Source organism: Paramormyrops kingsleyae, chromosome 4 (genome assembly GCF_048594095.1).
Source record: "Paramormyrops kingsleyae isolate MSU_618 chromosome 4, PKINGS_0.4, whole genome shotgun sequence".
NCBI lineage: Eukaryota > Metazoa > Chordata > Actinopteri > Osteoglossiformes > Mormyridae > Paramormyrops > Paramormyrops kingsleyae.
This window is the reverse complement of record NC_132800.1, coordinates 41100823-41115583: the sequence shown is the minus strand read 5'-3', so window position 1 is coordinate 41115583 and position 14761 is coordinate 41100823. Positions and strand designations below refer to the sequence as shown.

Sequence of the window (14761 nt, the reverse complement as noted above, 5' to 3'; positions counted from 1 at the left end):
ATGTTTTACAATATTTCGACTTAATGATGCATTGGCCTATTCCAATTCTATTCATCTCACACTGCTTTCGGCTTGCGATAAGTTTATCAGAATGTAACCCCATTTAGTGGTGGATAGTTCAGGACCGGAAAGTAAAAATCCAGACTATGATTCTGTTCCAATAAGTTGCATACTCTGTGAGTGTCACTCTTTATCCTCAACTGCTTGGTTGAAACAAAATCTTGGTCTGGATTTTTACTTTCTGGGCCTGATCTATCCACCTCAGACCCCATCAAAATCCTGGGAGCATCTGCATATGTCAGTCCTTGTTTTAAACAACAGATAAATGTCAGTAAAAGGAAGATTCACAGGAAGTGAAGGGGAAGGAGGGATGAATGTGCTATGGAAAAAATTTGGTGAAGAGATGGACTGATCCTAATGCCAAAACTACAAAAATGACGGATGTTAAAAGCAACTATTCGAAAAAATTAAAAAGCAGTTTCAAATAATATGAACGCCCGCCACTGCACAAAACATTCAGCCTGAATTGTTTCTGTAACAACAAAATATGAGTTGTTTCCGTAAAAATGTTTAAGTGATACGTGAATGCTTTGTATAAAAACATTCGCTAAGAGGCTTAAAAAATCTAACCTGAAAGATGAAATTGAACAGCCTATCAGATCTGCAAAGGCGGCAATTATGCAGCAGCGCGATCGTCGCTCGCTGAAACCTCAGAAGCCACAGTGTGGGAGATATTCCACAAAAAATAAGCCGTCTCGCTAATTAAATGTCATCCTGTCTCCGCTCACTCTCACTGAAATGAATAAAACATGCTGTTAACAGTTTTACTGCTAAACGCACATTACAGTGGCAGCCATGTGTAACATTATAATTACATTACAACAATACTGTGGATTAATCATTTTAGCCGGAACACTAAAGTAATTGGAAATGGCAACGCATAGTAAAATTCTCCTCATTACTAAATGGGGTAATTTGCAGCATTACATGAATATTTGACCACAAACGGAAGCAATTGGTAAAAAATAATAAGGAACCCCACAATAAAACGTTTTTCTGGGTCAGTATTACTAAGACATATTTTACAAACTAGCAAGTTGCATATGACTGAAATACTTTCTCCTTCCAGACAGAGGGCCGTTGCTTTCTAATTCAGCTCAGAGCTAATTTACCTAATTACTATAGACGTGAAGCTGTGATATTCAAAAGCCGTGCTCTGAGCGTCCCTCTCGCTTGGTAACGAGGCATCAAAGGCAGCATCTTATTAAAGGATCTCGTAGACGTTTCCTAATGGTCAGCAGTGCATTTCAAACAGGCCCTGCATTAATAATGGACGACCTGGCACGCTGGGGTCTTTAGTAATAGCAGATTTCGTCGTGTTTTAGTAAGGCTGTGTCTCATAAACACAGCGGCAGAGATTAAAAAAACTCCACCAATGTTTTCGGCGATTGTAGCCAATCTGAATACACGGATCCAATACAGAATACACGGATAACTTGCGGCTAACGACCGGCAGATAGACGGCGTCGCTAGTCATTTAAAAGGTGCAAATCCCCGAATATATAGAACATAAGGCTGAGATATTTTCCTAAAATAACAATTAATGCCTGTGAACATTTTATGTCGGCAATCGACACCATTCAATGCCCTATATCACGGTCAACGTGAGCATTGTGGTCCAAGCGGAGATTGCTGCAGCCCACGGAGGCATGGCCGGAGGGGAGTTACCCTTTGTTAGCTTTTCTTTTGGCACTCCGTGCATCCGGGACTGGGAAAAACTTGCAGGAACAAAATGTTGAAGACTTTATGGTGAGTATAAACGCCTGACAGGCAACAGATAGGTTATGCATTGCGGGTGGTGGCCAATGGCGTAAATTTCATTTAACAGTAGGGGGGGACAATAAATATAAATTTTCTCATGAGCAATTTTTGAAGGGGACACAAATAATACAATCAAATTGTACTTATAAAGATATGTCCCCACAATGAAAAACTTTGCTTCTATCATTATTATTGTAGCACGGAGACTGCGTCATTATGGTTATTTTCAAAGTTTTTCTCAGGTTCAATGACAAAGCAGATTTTTCTTCAAAACTATTTATTGCATTGTTTGTTGTTTACAGTCAAGCCATCAACATACAATAAAATTTAAACGACTGTTTAAATACATAATAGAAATTGATTATACAAAAATACAGTGGGGTCAGTTCGGACGTAGCACAGTGCTCATTTAGTAAATGTACAGCTAAACAATATGCTAATTGTGGCCGTTAATGTTAAGTTAACATTATGCCAAGTCGTCACAAATAAAACAATGCATGGGGAACGGCTTTGGCGTGTTAGTTGCAGTGCAGTATGCAACAAGCTATTGTAAACAAGCTAACATTAACTAGATAAGTAATATTTTAATCGCTAATATAGCAGATTCATGGAAAATTACATCGGTAATCAGCATTTTTACCGCAACTAATTTATGAATGAGTCTGCATCAACTACATTAAAGAGAATCGCTTTGTTTAAAGTGAATAAAATACGTACCTACTTACTGCAGTTCAACATTAATTGAGCCGCAGCCACACACCTGATTCGTGTGTGTAGAGTAGGTGAGATGAACTGGGAAAGCAGGCAGTTGGCCAAACCACTGTGACGAAGGGGAGGGGGAACTGTTTCTAAATACATTTTTTGCGTTTGTTTTTTTTCCTACTTACAGAACGAATTATTTTAGGTATACATACAGTACGTATATTTTTCACAATAGATAGTGCGATTAGGGTGGGACATGTCTCCTCCGTCCCCCCCGAGATTTACGCCCATGCTGGTGGCATTTGCGTGTAACTCCCTTTTGGCTGAATGCCCCACCATGGTCCAATGCACAATCTATATCCCGTTTATCCCACGAGAGGACGGTGGATTGGATTTGGTGTACCAGTGCCCATGCACGTATCACCCTAAATAACCTCATCACGATGCATTGGTAAAACAGAAAACACGTTTCCCCGTCACAGTTGCTTAAATATAAAATACCACCGTTATATGTTCAGTTTTTAAAATGTAAATAAAGCGTAGTGGCGGTTGGTGGTTATGTGTGGATGGTTTGACCGCATTCTGAAAAAAAAGGGACGTAGGCCTATTAAACATTTTACAATCATGTCAACAGTGACGTTTTCCAAATAAGTGAGAAAATGTGATTTTAAATGACAAAATTATATTAAGAAGTTATGAAAAAGTTACTTGATTCATAATTTAATCTCAACCCAGCTAACAAGCGACGTCACCGTGACATTTTTGGCCGTCCAATTTTGGTCCGCCAGGTAATGTTTCATTCACAACGTTAGGTGGACGTCCGATTTTGGTCCGCCCAGTAATATTTCATTCACAACGTTAGGTGGGCGTCCGATTTTAGTCTGAATCCTTGAAATAATTGTATTTGATCGTTTTCCTGACAGCTATCTTCTTAAACAGAGCCACCATACGCAGTAGTTTATTTTTTCACTGCTAAGTTTGGATCAGGAGTTGGTTATTGTAAAAGAAGTAATGTACGTGCATGCGGTGATATTTGTATAGCTTTTATCTGCACCCTTTTGGCAGTGCGGCCATTGCAGTCGGGTCTCGCACACTATGACAAGAAGTTATCCGATTTGACTGCAGTCACTTTATATTCCACCCCTGCAGCTGCAGGCAGATCTCGCTCAATATCACATCAGCTGCAGACAGCCCAAGTCGAACGTACCCAATTTCACACACCATACCTGATAATTCACACGCCGAGAAGCGATAAAGTTCGCGAGAGGATGCGCAGGCCAATAGCTGCTCTAAGGGCATACAACTGTCTTGACCTAGCAACCTATCAGCTAATCATAAAATAGTGTTGCCAGGTCAAGTATGATAATTATTTTCAGTTGTAAGCGCGCGCTGTTCTCATGCGCTCTGAATGCGTCCATAGTTTGCAGACAAGCTGTAGAAGGACACGCAAGGTAATCGTTTGTTATACATTTTCCATTTTGTTACATTTCATTATGAGCTAAAGTGCTTGAATGCAAGCCGCTATCTTGGTCGGGTGTGGCGTGTGAAATTATTTAAATGCTGGTTCCCATGTATCGTCACTCAAAACCTCTTTAAAATAAATAAGTTGAAGACGTTAATTAAGCAGTATTATGCGATAGGATCAAAATTAGACGCCTGAAGAACGTATTTGTAAAATATCACCTGTCTGTAACATTCACAACATTCCCAAAGCCTCTGCCTAATGTTCTGCATGAAACGTTACGTGGCGGAGGAAAATCAAACGCCCGCCATACATTGTGAATAAAATGTTACCTAGCAGACCAAAATCGGACGCCCGCCGAATGAAACTAGCAGCACTGGCGGACCAAAATCGGACAGATTCTCTCAAATGAAATGTATAGTTTTACTAAAATGTATACATTTCAATACAAAAAAAGACATTTGGCCACAAATGAACCCCTTAAACAGTGGTCTCTCTCTTAAATACGATCGAGCCCATATCTGTCCACGCGGCATTAACATCCGCTACAAACGCTCATATCGTGAGAGAGAAAGTGACCACACGTTGGTAAAGTTAGTTTGCGGTTCGTTTTTCACGTTGCAAACGGCCATAAAAACCTTATATATGCACGAAAAAATACGAATTATGGCTCCTTGTGATAGTCCTGTTGTGTGAATTCAGAAAATATAAATACATTGCGTAAAAACAGCCTTTAATGTATTTTGACCAGTTATTTTCATTAGCTTCTCACGTCAAAACCAGACGTCCTCATGACTCAAAAAGCGTCTCATATTAAACATCCTGATTTGTGAAAAATTTCACAACTGATAATTAGTCCATATATCGCGTGTAAACCCATAAAAAACACATTGAAAAACGCGCGTTTTAAGGAGGACCGGACAGATAGTTCTTAAGGTGGACCAACAGTATAGCCCAAATACACACATTTTAATAATTCCATTAATCATACATGCATTTAAACTGGTTAAAACTGATCAAGATGACTTGTGATGGTCAAACAAAGACCTTTCACATCTTCATATACCCCTCAGACACTGACATCGATTTGTTAAAGCTTTCACAAGTCATATTTTAAGAGTTATGACTGATTAAAGGCCCTAATAATTACCAAGATGACCTCTGACTGACCAAATCAAAACTTTCACACCTTCATCTATCCTAGAAGGACTCACCCTGATTTGTGAAAGTTTTCACAAGTCATATTTCATGAGTTATGACTGATTAAAGTACAGTAGTATTTATGGCGGATCAAGGTCTCAACCTAGGTGAATTCAAAGGCCCTAAAAATGACCAAGATGACCTCTGACTGACCAAATCAAAACTTTCACACCTTCATCTATCCTAGAAGGACTCACCCTGATTTGTGAAAGTTTTCACAAGTCATATTTCATGAGTTATGACTGATTAAAGTACAGTAGTATTTATGGCGGATGAAGGTCTCAACCTAGGTGAATTTAAAGGCCCTAAAAAGGACCAAGATGACCTCTGACTGACCAAATCAAAACTTTCACACCTTCATCTATCCTAGAAGGACTCACCCTGATTTGTGAAAGTTTTCACAAGTCATATTTCAGGAGTTATGAAATATTTATAATAGTAATGACTGAAATCCTATGACATGAAATAAGCACAACAGTACATGGAAATTCAGTTGTGATGAACATCTCTGAAGTCCATGTGTGCTCCTTGACACAACAGAGAGCCACAACAGACATTACAACAGTGATACATGAACTTCTCTGGGTTGTGAAAGTTCAAAAATGTTATGTTGAAAGTTGAACATCATTTTATTACAATGAACTATTAGTGTAGTTTAAACATGACATCAAATAGAACAGTAACATAATATTTAACAAATCACAATTATTAATAAACAATAAAACAATAACTTAATAAAATTCACAATGTTAGTTTTTACATATTATGTACAACATATACAAAACCATGTTTTGTTTGGGTTACTGATGGTGTCAATTTCCTATTCTGTGAGGTCTGTGCATTTCACGTGTCCACAACATGCACTCGTCACATTGGATCTACACAGAAAATCACCCAAACAAAACATGGTTAAGGTTAAGACCTTGATCCGCCAAAAATACTACTGTACTTTAATCAGTCATAACTCATGAAATATGACTTGTGAAAACTTTCACAAATCAGGGTGAGTCCTTCTGGGGTAGATGAAGGTGTGAAAGTTTTGATTTGGTCAGTCAGAGGTCATCTTGGTCATTTTTAGGGCCTTTGAATTCACCTAGGTTGAGACCTTGATCCGCCATAAATACTACTGTACTTTAATCAGTCATAACTCATGAAATATGACTTGTGAAAACTTTCACAAATCAGGGTGAGTCCTTCTGGGGTAGATGAAGGTGTGAAAGTTTTGATTTGGTCAGTCAGAGGTCATGTTGGTCATTTTTAGGGCCTTTGAATTCACCTAGGTTGAGACCTTGATCCGCCATAAATACTACTGTACTTTAATCAGTCATAACTCATGAAATATGACTTGTGAAAACTTTCACAAATCAGGGTGAGTCCTTCTGGGGTAGATGAAGGTGTGAAAGTTTTGATTTGGTCAGTCATAGGTCATCTTGATCCTTTTTAGGGCCTTTAAATTCACCTAGGTTGAGACCTTGATCCGCCATAAATACTACTGTACTTGAATCAGTCATAACTCCTGAAATATGACTTGTGAAAACTTTCACAAATCAGGGTGAGTCCTTCTGGGTTAGATGAAGGTGTGAAAGTTTTGATTTGGTCAGTCAGAGGTCATCTTGGTCCTTTTTAGGGCCTTTAAATTCACCTAGGTTGAGACCTTGATCCGCCATAAATACTACTGTACTTGAATCAGTCATAACTCATGAAATATGACTTGTGAAAACTTTCACAAATCAGGGTGAGTCCTTCTGGGTTAGATGAAGGTGTGAAAGTTTTGATTTGGTCAGTCAGAGGTCATCTTGGTCCTTTTTAGGGCCTTTAAATTCACCTAGGTTGAGACCTTGATCCGCCATAAATACTACTGTACTTTAATCAGTCATAACTCATGAAATATGACTTGTGAAAACTTTCACAAATCAGGGTGAGTCCTTCTAGGATAGATGAAGGTGTGAAAGTTTTGATTTGGTCAGTCAGAGGTCATCTTGGTCCTTTTTAGGGCCTTTGAATTCACCTAGGTTGAGACCTTGATCCGCCATAAATACTACTGTACTTTAATCAGTCATAACTCATGAAATATGACTTGTGAAAACTTTCACAAATCAGGGTGAGTCCTTCTAGGGTAGATGAAGGTGTGAAAGTTTTGATTTGGTCAGTCAGAGGTCATCTTGGTAATTATTAGGGCCTTTAATCAGTCATAACTCTTAAAATATGACTTGTGAAAGCTTTAACAAATCGAGGTCAGTGTCTGAGGGGTATATGAAGATGTGAAAGGTCTTTGTTTGACCATCACAAGTCATCTTGATCAGTTTTAACCAGTTTAAATGCATGTATGATTAATGGAATTATTAAAATGTGTGTATTTGGGCTATACTGTTGGTCCACCTTAAGAACTATCTGTCCGGTCCTCCTTAAAACGCGCGTTTTTCAATGTGTTTTTTATGGGTTTACACGCGATATATGGACTAATTATCAGTTGTGAAATTTTTCACAAATCAGCATGTTTAATATGAGACGCTTTTTGAGTCATGAGGATGTCTGGTTTTGACGTGAGAAGCTAATGAAAATAACTGGTCAAAATACATTAAAGGCTGTTTTTACGCAATGTATTTATATTTTCTGAATTCACACAACAGGACTATCACAAGGAGCCATAATTCGTATTTTTTCGTGCATATATAAGGTTTTTATGGCCGTTTGCAACGTGAAAAACGAACCGCAAACTAACTTTACCAACGTAGTGACCACTGCTGTTTAAGGGGCTCTGGCGCAAAACGTCACTAAACCGACAGAACATGTGAGAAACAAAATTAATTAAACGATTACAAAATGGCATTAACATTGTTAACGTAGTAAGTCACGGAAATGTGAGACATATCCCAGCAAACATTGGTCCGACGGCGACATTGTGTCCCCGGCCAAAAACAGTCGAGGTAAGACGGCATAAATCGGTAAAAATATGTGACACAGAACATTGCCTAAAAATGCATTCAGATACATTTGTACATGTCTACAGTTGTCTGCGGTTGCATGTATAGCTGTCACTTTGAGTTTTAGCTAAGTGCATTTTAATAGTGAGTGCATGCCCAGCAAACATTGGTCCGACGGCGACGTTGTGTCCCCGGCCAAAAACAGTCGAGGTAAGACGGCATAAATCGGTAAAAATATGTGACACAGAACATTGCCTAAAAATGCATTCAGATACATTTGTACATGTCTACAGTTGTCTGGGGTTGCATGTATAGCTGTCACTTTGAGTTTTAGCTAAGTGCATTTTAATAGTGAGTGCATGTGTGAGCGAAGGTCCACTATGTGACGTCCTTTACACGTGCATTTACAGTCCATCATGATCCTTTATTAAATCCACTGTGAAATTGAGCACGAAACATGCAAATGCGACTGTGCTTACACCTTGGTTAATACTGCAATAAAAAGTAAGTGCCCCGAGTAGTTTTTAAGAGGTTGTGAAAAGACGGCCACTGACGTCCTTTACACGTCTATTCAAGCAAGACTCATTGTGGGGGAAAAAGGATATATTTTTTAAATGAAATGCACATTAATGTTTATTTACATATTGTTTTATGACAAATTATTCACAAAGTGCTCTGTGATTGTGAAGCCACGTACTGCATTTGGCATTATGCGCTCCGTGTTTTCGAATATTAAAAAATTATTTTATTATTTTTATTAGGGGTGCACCGATTGCAGTTTTCTGGCCGATCAACGATCACCGATCCTTAGGCAACCTTACCTGCCGATCTCGATTTTTTTTTGCCGATCTTGTTTCTTTCATAACTAAAAGACAGTTACTTCAATGTTTCCATTTTTATTGAGTAAATTGATATGAATACTCACAAAATACGAGGTAGTGTCCTCAAATATAAATGAACATATAAATGAGCATTGCTGTTTGAACTACAAAATCATATTTTTTCTTCCAGACTTTAATTTCTCTAATTTTGTAAAAAAAAAATATATATATAGCTGTTATGACACACTTGTCCAAAAAATAGGGAGGGAGGCAGCCTGCACTGCACCTCTCTCGGGAATGGGAGAAAAGGCTGATTTAACCCTCTGGGGCCTAGGGGTAGGAAACACACTTTCACTGACTGGGGCATGATCACACATTTCATCACACTTAATTCATGGCAAATAAATTATTTCTTATATATTTGTTTTGCCATTACACTCATCTTTATTTTAATATATATTGTAAATATGTCAGATTTTTGTTAAGTTTGAAATTTGACATCAAAGTATAGACATTGCAAAATGCAGTTTGGAACACTTGCAGAAACATTATAAAAGTACATAGTAAGCAATGCTGGCAGTTTGTTTTGATCCCAGATATCTGATCACCAGTCTTGGCTACATGAAGATGACTAAATGGTGTAGATGCAACATTAATTTGGATAAATAAATAAGAAAAACCTAACTCATGTAACTATTTCTGGCTCCTTTCATTGAATATGTAGCAACTTTCATGTGTATGAATGAGCCATTGTCACCTGGCCACGTCCCCAACCCCCTTTTATGGCGCTGAAGGGGATGTATCTGGATTGCGTTTCACCGTTGCGCTGTTAATCAAATTACCATGCGAATGCGATTTGAATACGCGCTAATGCGGCTATTTAGAATGTGAATAGCGATCTTCGGGTGAGAGCGGTACTACACGCCCCCGATGCAGGTAAAACAAAGTAAGATGACATGGTTTACTTTTTTGCCGATTTAACCTAATTAAAAAAACTTTAATACTTCCGACAATGGACGTTTTGAAAAGAAGACAGATTACGGATTTAGCCAGCGTTTTTTTCATGATTATACATTAAGATTTCAGCGAGATATTTATAAACTGAAATAGACGCGAAAAGTACGCGATGTCGTCGACGACATACTCGACCCCAAAGAGTTAAAAGCATATAACTAAGATCGGTGGATCTCATGGGAATATGGTCGATTTCTGATCCCCTCAAATTAACGTGATCGAGGCCGATCGATCGGTGCGCCGATCGATCGGTGCACCCCTAATTTTTATGAAATTTATGTATTTACATATGAACAGGTATATACCTGGTTACCATTTAAAGTCCGAATTGGTTGTGGATTGTCAAATAAAAAAAAAGTTTACTCGCTTTACTCTGCATGCGTTTTATTTCCCCATGTGGATACATAAAGTTTTTTAATTTGAATTTGGAAACAGTTGGCAGTCTCGCGATATACCGCGATATTCCAGATTATCTTGAGAGAGGGAGAGGAAAAGTTAACGCATTTTCACGAGTCTTATTTACTGACAAGGAGAGAGGAGGGTGAAAGTTAATATATCTATATAAAAAAACTACTGTTGGGTAAGTCCATTTTGTATTGTTTTATAAATTTTACGTTTGACACGAAGTAACTAAAATGTAGTTTGAGTTTGGCTAAAATTAACTAGCAGGCTAAAAGTTAGTAGTGTTAACGTTAGGCTGCTCCTAAAAGCAAACTCTGTTCGCAGGTGTAAAGCCCCATGCGGTCTCTACACTTAAGTTGAGCTATTTTATGCAGTTGAGCAAACGTCTTGGTGGAAAACTGATAGCAAAATGACCAAGTCCCCAAAATATTAAGTTTGCTGGATTTTGTTTCACTGCCTTAAAAAATAATTACAAATGAGCAGAGCAGTTTCATGCTACTGCAGGAACATGGTGTAATAGATATGGGGTTCCCAACCCTGGTCCTCAAGGACACCTGGCCTATTTGTTATCTAATTATCCTTGCCCTACCCACTGCTGGTTACCTGGATCAGGTGTGTTCAGTCAATCAGAAGCTGGAAGATATAATTTCAGATAAGATTGGAGTGGGGGAGGGCAAATCAGTAGTGCGTTTGGTAGGGCAAGAAGTGCTGTTGTAACTGCTTAAATTGACTTTAAAGCGAGATGTTTAGTGAAAGATCTTTTAAATAAAGTAAAAAAAAATAATTTGTTAAAACCCAAGCAAATGGTAAATATTGTAGTAGCTATGAAATTCAGTCGATAATAGCATACCATGTTTTAATGATCCAGTAAGTTTTACTGTTCAATGTAGCCTTTTGAGATTTTTCAAAAAGTAAATTACCTGAAAGAGACTGTGAAATGTTGAGCAAAATGTAGGAAGAGCTCAAGAATAACATGGGCTGGCGTCTGTAAATGAATTTTAACATGGATGTTTTCAGTAGAGGTCGACCGATATTGAATTTTACCGATAGCTAGGTTGGTCCGTACTTGCCGATAACCGATAGTTTTTAAAATGGATACTGGATTAAAAAAAAAAAACTAAATTAAAACACAACACTACATGTAAAATAGTACTAAACTTTATTACAAAAACCAAACAAAAAAACAGTACTGAATCATGAAAATGTGCTATATGAAATAAATATGAATATATTAATAAATATTGAGGTAAATTAAAGACATGCTTTCAAACTGAAAGAAAAAGTAACACTCCAAAAAGTAACTACAAAATGAATTATAATAATAATTATATAATTATATAATATTATAATTATATATAATATTAATTATATAAATGTATATTATATGTGTAGTCTCCCACTATATTTGCTTCTATTTTGAAAACCATAGGCAGAGGCTCATTATATACCCGTCTTTTTAGGCAAGAACCAGATAATGAGTGTCACGTCATGAAATGGTTTTAATACGAAGGGAGCTGTATTACGTGATAACAAATTTAATAAAAACATCGTAAGTTAGGTCTATAATAGTAATGATTTCATTTCAAACAACAAATATATTATATAGAGAAGGTGAGCAAAGTATCAACAGAGCTTTTTGAAATCAGTAAAACACTGCGTCGCAAAAAGATTCACTGTTTCGAAGCGCTCCAGTCGGATCCCCCCATCCCCCCGGCAAATCGCACCCTGTGCCTGAAGATAAAAAGAACTGAAATCGAATGCATTCCTGATGGTAACAATCATGACATTAAACATTTGGGTCGGACTTGCGTGTATTTTTGCCACATTATTTTAACCGCTTGATGTACTGCTAATGTTAGCGTCCTCTCAGCCTTGTCGACAAACATACTGCTGTTCTTTCTCCAATGCAGAATCTAATCAACAAATAAATTACTTTATATTGAGATGAAAACATGTACTGTAGTGTACTGTATACATAAGTTTTCGCTGTCTGTGTTTTAAACATGCATTTGAAGTGTCAGCGTTGTCCGTGCACCGCGCTCTCTCCAGGCAGCTTGCGCTCTCTTTGCAACTAACAGTATCACGTGTCAAAACAAAAGCATGTGCTTTACAGCGATTTTCGCCTATAGAGGCGGCACTTGCCATAGATATATATGTTGGCTCTCGCACTGTATAAGGACAACGGACCGTTCTCAGCCGCTTCAGCTCTGACGCAACCCGGAAAAACTATCGGCGTGGATTTTTGCCGATAACCGATAGTTCCGGGAATCAACTATCGGTGCCGATTAATCGGCAAAACCGATACATCGGTCGACCTCTAGTTTTCAGTAACTACTTTAAAATAATTTTGTAATTTTAGATTTGCTAAACATGTCCTACCAGAGGAAGTGGAGACGACGAAGGGCAAAGGTTGATTCCTTAGTGGAATATGATAGCAGCTCTGATTCTGAGGGGTCAGTGGAGCCAGCCTTGGTGGGAGAGTGCAGTCCCCTCACGGAGGGATCAACACACGACGAAATACATCCTATGGTGGCCTGTAGTTCTTCTGTTAGCACAGCAGTGGTGTCAATTAGACATGAAGAAGAATACAATTATGATACTGATTCTACTGAAACTGAGTCTGAGCAGTTGGATGAGGCTTCACGTTCAATTGTTGAAACACCATCTCTTCACAAGGACTTGGCTAGTTGGGCAACTGCTACAAACCAGACCCACAAGGCATTAAATGAGCTTCTGGATGTGCTCAGACGTCATGGCCATCGACTTCCCAAAGACGCTAGAACTCTTCTTGAAACTCCACAAGGAGTGCCAGTTCAAAATAAATGCAATGGACAGTATATTTATTATGGTATTGAACGTTATGTTCTTGAACATTTTTCAAAAGAGACACTGCCAGGGAAAGTTGAACTGTGCTTTAATATCATATTACAGATTGTGATGTCACATTTAGGTTCAGCAACTGTCCAGAGTTGGGGGATATTTTCTCAGGGACTGTGTCAATAAAGTCATGAACAGGTATGTATTTTACCTTGCATTGTTTGTATTGCTGCATAATTCAGAAATAAAATGTATATGTAAATGTATATTCTGGCCAAAATAAGAAACCCAGCTTTGGGTATTATTTTTTTTTATTACAGATTTAATCTTTCACACATTATACAGTATCTCCTCACATACATGCCTATTTTCTAGTTCAGAAGGTTTTAGATGTCTACTGACTTAGTCTGCCAGACTGAAAACCAAAAAATCAAAACATAATTTCAGTGTAAGCCATTAATGACTAATTAGTTGTCTCAAAAAATGTGGATATGGATAAGAACATAGTTCAGGGAACTTGTTACCTGACAGATGAGTGGTTGTTAAAGTGTATGATTTAACATTGCATGCAAGTAACATGCTGATAATATTACAACTACAATAATTGTAATATTGACCTTACATGTAAAATTTCCTGATGGTGAAGTAATCCTGAGTAATTTCTTTCACAGAATCATGTCGAATGCCTTAATGGCAAAATTCAACATGAGGGGTGGTGGCCAACTGCAAAAGAAGCCATTTAGAGATACAATCATATTCAATATAATTCAAGGTAATTTTGGCCTTATGACGTGAAATTTTGTACTTTTAAAAAAAAAAAAAATTTATTGGTACCTATCTATTGAAGGAATATTGTCTTAAAGACCACAGAAATGTCCTGTTTACTTTCACACAGTTACACACCTACTTATGGAACTTGCTCAACCACAGTGGTTTCGAAGGGGAAGGGGACATGCTATTTTTTCATTCACCTAGCACACATTTAATGCAGAACATCTTTTATTAACCAAAGATTATTCAACAGAAAAATGTCGTGTAATGCATGTTGATTACTTTTTTCAAATGTTTCGTTAATGAAACTGATAATGTTGTTCCAAGATGTACTTTTAATGTCGTTGTAGAATCATAAAGACAATTTTGCCCTTTTGTAATATATATTTTTTTAATATTCAATTCCCTCAGATGCAGTAAAAAGATGGAGCGCAAATGCAACAGACTCCGAGATTGAGGCAGCAATGGCTGAACACCTAAAACATGCTCCAGGAAGAGTTGGGGGTGGGGGATATAGGAAATGAGCCCGTTGACAGAAATAATTCATGTGTGTGTTCATGTTCTTGTTCTTTTCGTTCTTGTTTAACTAATGTTTAATTGTTACTATTTACAGTTCTACTATATATATATATATATATATATATATATATATATATATATATATATATATATATATATATATCAGCCTTTGTTTAAAAATGTATACTTTTATATTTGTATGTGTGTATGTATGTGTTTATATATAATGCACACAAATATATTTAAATATATTATATATATTTATTTGTATATTTATATGTATGTATATGTTATATAAATATATATAT

At 37.4% G+C, this 14761-nt stretch overlaps 1 long non-coding RNA gene across 2 annotated transcripts; it reads left to right on the top strand.

Moving 5' to 3' along the window:
• Positions 1-7809: 7809 nt before the first annotated feature.
• On the top strand, positions 7810-14468 carry LOC140588853 (uncharacterized). 2 transcript variants are annotated; one of them, XR_011990062.1, is made up of 4 exons: positions 7810-8112; positions 13278-13361; positions 13835-13935; positions 14346-14468. It is a non-coding gene; the product is annotated as an uncharacterized lncRNA (long non-coding RNA). The 2 variants fall into 2 exon arrangements; XR_011990061.1 differs by having other exon boundaries at positions 7810-10524; positions 12706-13361.
• The last annotated feature ends 293 nt before the right edge of the window (positions 14469-14761 follow it).